Source organism: Anabas testudineus, chromosome 5 (genome assembly GCF_900324465.2).
Source record: "Anabas testudineus chromosome 5, fAnaTes1.2, whole genome shotgun sequence".
In the NCBI taxonomy this organism is placed as follows: Eukaryota; Metazoa; Chordata; class Actinopteri; order Anabantiformes; family Anabantidae; genus Anabas; species Anabas testudineus.
This window is the reverse complement of record NC_046614.1, coordinates 20,126,668-20,138,469: the sequence shown is the minus strand read 5'-3', so window position 1 is coordinate 20,138,469 and position 11,802 is coordinate 20,126,668.

Here is an 11,802-nt window from a genome sequence, read left to right as displayed (position 1 = left end):
TACATCCTGTTGTTGTGGAAAAGATGTCAATGTGTTCAGAAGGGTCAAATTATTGAATCAAGCAAAGAAACGATTTAAGGAGATTGATGAAACTACCAAAACTGGGTTAAGAACTGTCCAATGGAAGAAGGTCATGCGGTCTGATGAGTCCAGATTTACCCTGTTCCAGAGTGATGGAAGCATCAGGGTACGAAGAAAGGAGGATGAAATGATGCACCCATCATACCTAGTGCCTACTGTACAAGTCTGTGGGGGCAGTGCTATGATCTGGGGTTGCTGCAGTTGGTCAGCTGACTACCTGAATATACTGAATGACCAGGTTATTCCATCAATTGATTTATTCTTCCCTTATGTCATGGACAAGATGACAATGTCAGGATTTATTGGGCTCAAATGGTGAACTAGTAGGGAGCAGGACACATAATTTTCACACATGGCCACCACAGAGAACCCCATTGAGAATCTTTGGGATGTGCTGGAGAAGACTCTGCGGTCTGACTCTTCCAGTCAGAACAAGATCTTGGTGTAAAATTAATGCAACTCTGGACGAGAATAAATGTTGAGACACTGCAGAAGCTTATTGAAATGATGCCACCGTGAATGCATGTTGTCATCAAAGATAGAGGCGGTCCAGCGAAATATTAGAGTGCATGACTGAAAAAGAAAGACTGAAGCTTCTCTGCAATAAGATGAACTGTCCTAAGTTTGAACCAAAATCTACTGCAATAATAAAGCACATTAAAATCCTAACAGAAGAAAAGACTGAGTTTCATTGAGGCTTCTACTTGGAAATGGAGGTTTTGTATTTACTGGGACGTGTGGACTTAATTACACATCAAACGTGACATCAGGCAGCTGAGGAAACTCCCTCCTCGTCCTCTGCCAGGTCACCTACACACGCTCGAGGTTTTTCTCCACATGTTGCCACAAACACGAACCAGGTGTAGATCGGGTTTGAAACACGCAGAACAACGCGAGACTTCCCTCCCTGCACAATCTAAATAAATCAGCTTTAAAAAAAAAAAAAAAAGTTGTGCTCTCCTACCTTGAAGAGGAGCGAGGAGCGCTGCTCCGCCTGGACGCGCTCCCGCACTGTCAGGATGGAGATGAGCGCAACAAAAGGTGGGAAAACGCTTCTAATTCTGCAGGAGCTGAAGGCAGAAAATTACTATTGTCGCATGGGTGGAACAGCAAACCCGAACAGCGGCTGGAAAAGAAAAGGCAGATTGGTGCTGCTGTTGCCTGCTGGAGGCAGCGGAGCAGAGAAGTGGACGGATGCTCAGACAGATCCTCAACAGCATCAACCCGCATCTGATGCTCAAGTCGCTCTTTTCCTTTCTTTTAAATCGCACATGCTGTCACTGTCACGTGACCAATCCCTACCGTCCAATGCACTCCTTACTACTCCTCCACACACACACACACACACACACACACACACTCACACACTAAATGCTGCTGCAGCTTACTATGCAGCCATTACCAGCTGGGGGAAAATATAACATGATCGCCCTACATAACCTACTTTGCATTTCACTGGTTGCTGTGGATTCATTGCAAATAAAACCCACAATGGAATAATGATGCTGAGGGATTTAAGGCCATCTGCTCATTTTCATAGTATTCCTGTTTCCATATTCATAATGTACTCACCTATAGAGTAAAACAACAGACGGGTATGTGCATGAGTTTTCTTAGAAGTATTTAAACCTTTATTTAAGTTCAGGGAAATGTGTTACCCAACCACTCACTCTGCCTCCGTCCAGTACATCTGGTTAATGTATCCCGTGCGCCTTCCACCCACCATTTAGAGCTTCATCCATTTCCGTGCCATTCTGTGGCCATCAGCGATTTGTGTTTGGCAGGATTTTGCCTCAGGCCCTGCTGATGTGAAGGATCTGATGCGTGAATCCGCATGAACCCAGGCAGTGAAATCTCGGATCACACCGGAGTAATGGATACCCTGACTCACCAAAGCAGAAAGTTAGATTTGGGCAAAAGATTAAAAAATGTTTAAGAAGAGGCCTTGAGATTTTTATATACACTGACACAGGTCCGGTAAAGTCCCTCAACAGGTGCTGGACCTGTTTGTTAGACTTTATGGATAACCAGTTCATGACTTTGGTGAGGACCAAGAATATTTTAATCACTTGGAAAGACAAACCTGAACCCTACTGATATTTCCCATTTCACTTAGTCGCTGACATTTTAGATTTGTAGTGAAATGTCATAATCACTGTTGGCTGCATTGGGATGAAATGTATCACAGCAGGATGAATCCTAATAATCTTATGATCTTTTTAGCACCATCATCATGTCGAAATTTAAATTTGACCAGTAGCATTTAAATGGATGCCACTCACTTCTGCCTTCCTTGTACTTTGTGCTAATTATCAAATGTTAACTTGTTACCATAGGAAACTAAGAGGGTTAACATGATACCTGCTAAACATCAGCATGTTATTATCACTGTTTGCATATTAAAGCTACAGTATGCTCCCTGTTCTGCTGTGCTTGGCTATGTTCCCCTACGTTCTGCCAAGTGCTTCGGTAGTTATGAAACTAGAATAAGCCTGAGAATGCTCCAAACCTATTAACCGAACAAAAATAATTGAAAATATCTGATTGGTTAGAAAAACGAGCACTTGCTGTAGATATAAAAATATTCTGGAGCATAACAATGATTCATCCTCTGTAGAGCTTGACTGGCACCTTATCAGTCCTCATTTGCATCACTTGTTCAATTCAGCAAAGCACCAACATGTGGCACCTCAGACAAAATCTTTGCTTGAACTGTACCTGAATCCAAAACAGTCGCTTCTATCTATTTTTAAAGATGAATTTAAAGCAAGAAAGACTTGAGAGGGAAATCCTCTGTTGACTGCCTCTTCAATAATACATTCCAAACAGCCCGCAGCAGTTGAGAATCTCTTGTGTAACAGCATTATTTTAATGCATTTTAATGAAGCGCTTATTACCTTTTCCCCCAAAACTCATTGTTTGGAGTCCCACCTCTGCTGCTAGATGAGCCTCAGAGGTCCTCTTGTAAAGTCATAAACAAAATTTGAGGAGATTGCCTTGCTGTTGAGTTTATAGATTGCATGCTTTGGGCTGTAAAGTATCTATAAAGTCCAGTTTAATGCACCGCTGTGTGTGAAAGAGACAATAGATCTTTGCTGTGAGCTCCTGCAGAAGTGTCTGAACTGTGAGAAAGTGTGTGAATGAGCAGAATCTCAGAGAAGCTTTGGTCCCATACTGTGTCCGCAGTATTACCACTATAATTTCCTTTTTTTTTAACCTTTTTTGTTCCGTCTTTCTTGCCGTTCCCTGCCTTTACATCTCATGTGCGTCTTTTTAAAATCTTTACTCTGGGGTTGTGTCTGATGTGCACCACTGTCATTTACAGAAAAATCAATACACATCTGTGTAACAGAATTTATCTTTGAGCAGTCAGTCACCTCAACCTTTTCTTTCTGCTCTTCAAGGAGGAGAACACCTTTAGAAATTAGATTAATTCACCACTACTGCAATAACACTTGATCAGCGACTACAGCCTGGACAGTGCAAACCTCTGCTCACAGTTGTGAAAGCAAGGAAAGGGCAACATATGTATTTATGTCTCTGTCATCCAACCATCTCATTTTTTAAACCGTCTGTTTTACAATTCCAAAGGGAGTCAAGAAGTTGATTCATGTACTTTCTCAAACCATTGCTGCATTACACTAATAGGACACGTCTTCATTATCTTAATATCACTGTAGAACTGTGACAGTTTGTCTATTGTTACGTAGTAGTTCTTCAGAAAACCTCTCAGTGACTATACTGATAATGGAACAATAGTTTTAGTAATTTCCTTGTACAAATTTCAAATATTTCTTTGCCCCAGCTTCTAAAATGTGTGTCATTCATACATTTCTTTGTCATAAATGAAATTAAAGTAAATTCCTTATGGTTAAAACTATTCAAACTTAGACAAAACTAATTAACCACCAGTTCATTAACTAAGTAAATAATTGTTAGTGCTTACGTGCATTAAACATTATTGTAAGTTTCCATTTAAAGAAAAAGGGAAATATGTGGTTGTGTTCGAGGACACACTGACAACTGAGATTTTACCTAGAATTCAGTGATTCTGGTTTCTGAGGCAGAAACTTTTATAGCTAACTGTATAAATCAACAGTTTTTCTTTCTCACTCCTTTCTTGATGTAGACCTCATGCAGCTCTTTAAAATCTTGGTTCACAAATGAGCTGTGATTTCTTTACTTTTCTTTTATATTCATAACATCATTTACCATCAGGACCTGTTTGACATAATTTCTATTTAAATGTAATTGTTCACAAGTTAGGTTTGCAAAGCTTAACATCTCCACACTAAATTATTTTGGGGATAATTTATGTAAGAACAAAATTATTACAAACTTAAAGTGTCATCTAGGAGTCATTTTGACCAAATATCAAGTAAAAACCTTGGGAGGATGGATGTTTCTGTATGAGCCCTGTAATCTAAACCGACAGCCTGTCCAGCCTGGTCATTAAGGAGAATAAACACAAAAAACTACTGGGAAGAAACACATAAAAAAGAAAATGCACTTGCACTTTCATATATTTACTCATACTGTGTTTCTAAAACACACAAATAAGACAATATGGTCCATTAATGGAGGATTGTTTACACTATATCTTTGATCCAGTATCTAATATCTATACTTATTCTTATTGTTTTGCCTTTTCAGTGTCTTATGTTTGCTTTGTTTCCAATGTGATTTTCAGACACTACAATATAGATCTGTACTGAGCTTAACTGAACACACTATAATACAATTACTACTCATACAGTTATTAAGAGTGTCCAGCTTCTTTGTGTGTGTGGTCAAGAAAAAGGTCAGTCTCAAATCTTGCCTATACTGTATGAACAACTATTAGTCTTAACTCAAATATTCTGCAAATGGTTATTGATTCCGGGACACCTAAAGCCTATTGAAAGCATTCCAGTCATCTCTTCTGTCTAAATTGTCATTAGCCAGGAGGTTATTGCATTTCTGTGACCAGAGAAAATTCAGTTTCAGAAATCCTAGTGTGACATTCAGCGCACAGGATGTGGTTATGGATGAATGTCATTCGAGTGGAAATGGCCTGAGGAGAAATTCACTCAATCACAATAATGGCCCAGTTAGTGTAGAATTAAACTACACTTACAACTTGAACAGATGTTTTAAACTTGATCTTATGACACATTTGCCCTTTGTGAAGTTGTATATGAAAATATATTTAATAGCAAAATGCCATCGTCACTGTGGATGTTGCATTATACTGTATAATGAAAGTGATTTTTACTTGTCACAGCTGACCCAGAACACAGTTTTACAGAGTATAATCATAATTTTTATCCTAGTTTTTATATAAAAAATAAGGAAAATTTCTGTTCAACTAAACTGCCCAGGATGTGAAGACAGTGGTCAGGGACAGTCAGAACAATCTGATCTTCACTGCACAGCAATTTTACAAGGAAATGTCAACATTTCCCCCCAAATAACCTTAAGCAGGTGCTTCCTGTAGCTGTGGATCAGACCTGCACATCGTTCAGGAGCAGTTTTAGCCCATTCTTCCTGCAGAACTGCTTTAGCTCTGTCAAATTCTTTGAACGTCTCGTGTGTGGCTCTCTTCAGTCGTAGCGACTCTAGTGGGTTGAGGTCTGGTCTCTGACTTGACCACTCCAAAAGGCAAATTTTGTTTTTCTAAAGTCATTCTGTTGTAGACTTGCTTTGGTGTTTTGGGTAATTGTCCTGTTGCATCGTCCAACTTCTACAGAGTTATAGCTGACTTACAGACATTCTCACATTATGCTGAAGATTAAGAACACTTAGGGAATTCATATTCCCCTCAATCACTGCAAGCTGGCCAGGCCCGATGCAGCAAAGCAGGCCCAAGTTATGATGTCTCCAAAATACTTTACGACTGGGATGATGTTTTCATGATGCAGTGACTTTTTTACACCAGATGTAGAGCTGTCTGCTCTTTCTAAATAGTCCAATCTTAGTTTCATCAGTCCACAAAACATTTTGCCAATACTGCTGTGAAGTGTCAATGTGCAAACTTCAGACATGCAGCGGGTTCCTACCTTCTGGAGACTCATGAACACTGATGTTAGCCAGTTCTAATGATGCCTTTAAATCTTTATCTGTCTCTCAGGTTGCTTCTTTACCTCATTAATGTTTGTTGTGCTCTTAGGATCTTTTTGACTGGCCGCCCACTTCTTGGTAGAGTAACTACAGTCCCAAAGTGTCTCCTTTTGTAGATTGTTTAACTGTAGGCTGGTGAATTTCTAAAGTCTTTGAAATCACTTTGTAACCCTTTACACCTTTTTGTAAATCAACAATTTTGATTGTATGTCCTCTGAAAGCTCCTTTTATAATACATACTGTACATACATAAGCATATTCTTTATGGGCGGAGCAAACTCAAAAAGTTAGATTGTTTTTTATCAGTCGAAGTAGCTCTAACCTACACCTAAAGGGTTCACATACTTTTTCCACTTGCATTGTGAGGTTCTTGTGGTTGTTCTCAATAACAATATGAAAGATCTTTTTTTTTTTTTTGCCGTTATTACTTTAGGCACATCATATTTGTTAATACTCTTGACTTATCTAAAGTTTACATCATGTTTTATGCAAAATTAATGCAGAAAACCATTAAATTCCAAAAGGTTCACACACATACTATAAACTGTTTTTTTAAGCAGATTTTTAATCTAATCTAGAAAATCTAGAATACCAACACATTTTATTCATCTATATCTTAGTATCTATTAATCTCAGTTAAATTAATCTAGATTAATTAGAGAGCTTTGGCCACTGGTTGACAGGTTTGTTTTACCTTTAGTTGGAGCCTGTGTACCTGTGTCATCCTATTTCCAGGCTTCATATTACCTGGATATAGCTTCATATTAAAACAATACATCAGTGTCAACCTTGTCATCCCACCCTCTGAAAGGAAACCACTAGTCTCCCAAACATTTGGAATTATTCCTATAATTATACCCCGATAAGTAAAATCTTTATGAGGAAAGATGAGAATGATATTTCTCCAGTATCTGGCAGAAACCTCACACCTCACACCACAGAGGCTTCAGTCTGCTCAGATAGTACACACTACAGTCCCATAATCAGTTCATTTTAGTAACCTAATTCACAGCCACAGTCTTCATGAGCCCAGTCTAATGAGGACAAATCCTCTTATCCAGGTAAATCACAGAGGAGAGTGGGCATGATCACTCTCCATAAGTTAGGTCCAAGCTCTGCTGTTAACCACAGAACATTACGCCCCACTCGGCACTGGCAGCTTCAGTATAAATAGACTCTCTGCATGAGTTAGAAAGCACTTGCATTTTATAGTGAGAGGCATCGTGACCCCAGAGGATGGTGTACGTCGAAACGCTGGTTGTAATTGTTGCGCTCTGGTTTTTCATGGCTGCCTTTCTGCCTGTGCACCCCTTGGTCTGTGTCACCCCATTTTAGAGTCATTGTGTCTGAAATGACATGTTTGATGATGAATGTTTTATTGCCAAGTAGAGCAAGTATGTATTTTCATTTGAAAACATCCTTTTCATTTCACAAATGAAAGGTAATTACACACATTCTTCATGTTATTCATGCCAGCATTTCTAGTGCCATTGACTTTCCTCTCTACATGAGTCACAATTTATTCACATCTATGAGTGGGAGACCGTATATCCCCGGAGGTGGACTGATGACAAATTTTTATGTGCACTGGCTTTTCAGTAAGCATTGGCTGGTGTAGTAATACTGTCTCACTGCGTGTGCTTTCATTACTTTATGTGTTTTCCGCTGTTTCGAAATGCACTTCACAGAACTATATCTGGAAAAGTGGCCCTTTTACAGTTTTGTATTGTGCCGTAGTGCAGTAGGTGGTCACAAGCAGATTCATTGGAAATGGCTAATTTGCAGCGATAATTATGTTTTTGTGGATAGGTAGGAAGATAGTAGGTCACCACTCAGTCCTTTGCTAGTTTTCTTTGTGCCTCAGTTATAAAATCAGTTCCTCAAAAGCTCTATGGGTTCTTTCTTTCGCAATAGAGATGCATGCACAAATCGATTTTGCTGTGAAGGTGCTTTAATGTGAATTTTATGTGATCCTGACATGTGGGTGATGCTCTTTAGAACAGATGCTGAACAACAACAGAGCTGTCAGGAGGAACGTTAGGAGGAATATAAATCAGTGCTGGAAGATGTGTTCATCGAGAGGGAGCACGGTAAACAAACCAGTGTTGTCTCCACTTCTCTGCAGCTACACAGAAGGACCCTTCCCCCTGGGGGCGACACGACTGGGTGATCTGTGTCTGCTGGTCGGTGCCTGAAGCTCCATTGAGCCCGGGATCGATAAAACACAGTTTAATCTCAGTGCTTGCGTAATAAGCCAGAGCTTCCACAACCCTTTGCACCCAACTCCCCCTCAATGATTGAAAACAGTGAGGAACAGTTAGGAAGAGAGAGAAAGTGTTAGTGTATGTGGTTGTGGGTGGATGCAGTAGGTGTGCATGTGGATTGTGTTTTGGCATAATAAGCTCCGGTGTGAGTAATGGGCTGTTTATCATTCATTAATCAGATCAAGTAAGGACACTGGAACTGAAAATATGTGCTTTAAGGCACCATAATACAACCTAAGAGAATCTTAAAACAGATTAAAGTTGGTTTCACAGAGAAGATTTAAAGTTCAATTCAGAATTTGCTTTACTGCCTGTTTGCTGAAGTGCCCATGAATTAAACCCCGGCTTTTTAATAAGAGAAAAATTCAATAATATCTTTACTACTTCTGTTAATCTGCAGTTTATTCTAACAACTATGTTCACACTGCAGCAGCATGTCCGTCCCCACTGCCCCATGTCACTGGTGGCCTTAAGAAAACTCACGTGACAGGTCCATAGGTTAATCTCTGAAGATGGATGATTTGTCGGGATTATCTACCTCAGCACTTATTGATCGCGTGAGACTACACGGGTCAAAATATCTCGTGTGAAACAAGCTAAAGTTACAGTTCAATTTGTTTCGTGAGATTTCTGTCAGCGCTGTTTTGTCTGGTTGCGCTTGTGTCACAGGTTTGAAGTGGGTGAGACTGAAGTGGGTTGACAGTTGATTCCAAATCAGTTTCAGGGTCTTTGACCTGTGTTGTCTGTCAACTCCGAGGACACAATCCCGAAGAAGCGGTTCAATTGAGTTAAACTCAACAAAAAATATAAATATATATATATATATGTAAGAAGGTTTCATTTCTGAACTTTAACTGTGATTTTTATATAAATATTCATAAATATTCAGTATCATACAGAAAATTTAACTTTTCAGGACTCCAACTGGTGTTTGTCATGTTATGACACATAAGCACATTTTATCTGTTACTAAAACTGGTTCTGGGCTTGTTGCACCAGTGCAACCACCGTTACTGCCCCTGCTTCTTTTTTAATGTTATTTTTGGTCTGAACTTGGCCTTACTGTTCCTCTTATGGCCCATTGTGTTTGTTCAGGTAGAACACTAAAGTCTTGCATTTGAATTTTGGCATCAGCTGCTTCATTCATTCTTTGCCAGCTGCTTGGCAGATTGACTTGTCTTATCTTTTTGCCACGTTTGCAGAGCTGTCCTTCAATTTAAAACAAAAGAAAGTGGTTCCACTCCGTCCAAAGCTCTGTCAGCAGACACCTGGACAACAATCTCTGACTTAGTCTGATCTATGTAAATAAATAGCACTAAAGAGCATGATTACAATCCCAAAGGAACCACACGGAAATACTGCAGATGATTCACTTGTTGTTTTAACAGGGCATTTAAGCCTTTCTCCTCATCCTTCCTCTAATTCGCTTTGAATATATCAGCGCAACACACTTGTTTTTGTGTGTATGTTTGTGTGTGTCTGTGCATACAGTGTATATTTGTGCATGTGAGACACTTTAGATGCAACAACTTTGACAGAGAAGGGTTTGTGTTTTGCAGTGTAGTTGATTTAGTACTTATTGGTAATTGCTTTGCAAAGACACTTTGGTTAATTAAAGCTTTCTGTCTTAGTTGATGATTTATTTTTTACTGAATGCAAAGAACATCAGCGTGTGTGTGTGTGTGTGTGTGTGTGTGTGTGTGTGTGTGTGTGTGTGTGTGCCCTACATAACTACGTGACTACATAATGTCCTATTCTGTGAACTTGAATTCCAAATTACCCCCGATACATCCACCTGACGGATCTGAGGATCATCTCCAGTCGTCCATCCTTTGCTGTGTGTTCAAATATTATTTCTAGGTTTTTAGTAAGTTTTCTTAGCTCGCTTATTATTTCACTTTGCATCTATTTGCATGTTTAGTATTTAGCTGATGCTCTCATCCAAAGCAGCTTTCACCAAGGGAAGGGAACTTTCTGGCATGCCAACCTCTGCTCCTCCTATTACTAAGGTTCATGTTAATTAGTGAAGTTAGTTAAGTTCAAGGGTGTTTGGAAAAATTTACAGGGATATTTTTAAGTCAAGGGCAGCTTTATCCAGTTTGTCACAGGAACAGGAAATAACACTACTTCAGTCATCTTAGGACCTGTGTGGTTTTCACAACTGCATATGCAATGCTAGTTGAGCTGTACTGTAAGCCCACTGTGAGTCCTCTGGGATTGAGGTTGGTGGGGTGGAGGATGGGAATCCGGGGCTCACTGTGGCAGAGATGCTGAATAATTCATGTCTCCTCACCCTGCCTGCTTCCATTCCTCTCTGCAGTGCATCGACTGAGAGCTCCATAGCTGTGTGAATGAAAGATCTATGTCTTTACACTTCACTAAATCTTAAATGGGGTGTTCTGTGTTGTTTTTGCAGGGATTTATATGGAAGCAGCTACTAGATGCACCAGTCATCATACCACAAAATACCAGCGTTGATTTTATGCTGAAACTTAAGTGCAAAGAATATCCAGAGGTCACTTCACACACACGAGCATGTGCTCAATTTACCTTTAATTAAGGAAAGTTCAAATCAACACCGGTGAGTCAATATTTCTTGTGGGAACATACACGTGCACAGTTCAGATGCACACAGCTTTGCAGTAGGTTGTGTTAAACATACTGATTTATACTTTGAGTAAATGGGAGGCTCTAAATGTGTCTGACCTTAGATACTGTAGAGAAAATGGATCTGCTTCAGGGGACATTTGTACTTGTTCCTTCTCATCAGCCTCCTTCAAAATGTCAAATTTGCTTTTCACCTCGCAGACAAACAGCTTCGACTGTACATGTCCACCAGCACGGTTTTAGAACGACTAATGAGAATTAGTTTTGCTCTTCATTAGTATTCACCAGTAGCAAGAAGGCGAGCCCACCTTATTATTAAGACTCACCTCAGGCCACAGAGATGGAAAACATGTCCATTAAACATCCTCCAACTGTTGCATCCCCTCCACATTTACATTTACATTTAGTCATTTGACACTTTTATCCAAAGCGACTTACACGGTACATGGCAAAGGCAGGGCAAGCGTAAGGAGGTCTTGCCTAAGGACCCCTACTGGAGGCATAACTGTCCATTTCTCCCTCTGTCTTCATCTCAAGGTTCATTTCATTGTCATGTTGCTCACTCTGTGTCAGTCCTGAACGTCTCAGGCTGTCACAGATTGTCACCGTTGATGTGCAGTGTCAGAAATTTATGCTGAAGATAGACAATAAATAGCAACATGTTCTGAGGCTATGTCTCTGTCTCTCTCTCTCTCGCTCCTCACCTCTCTCTTCCCAGTATAGGGGGTTAATAATGTCAGAAATATGTGGG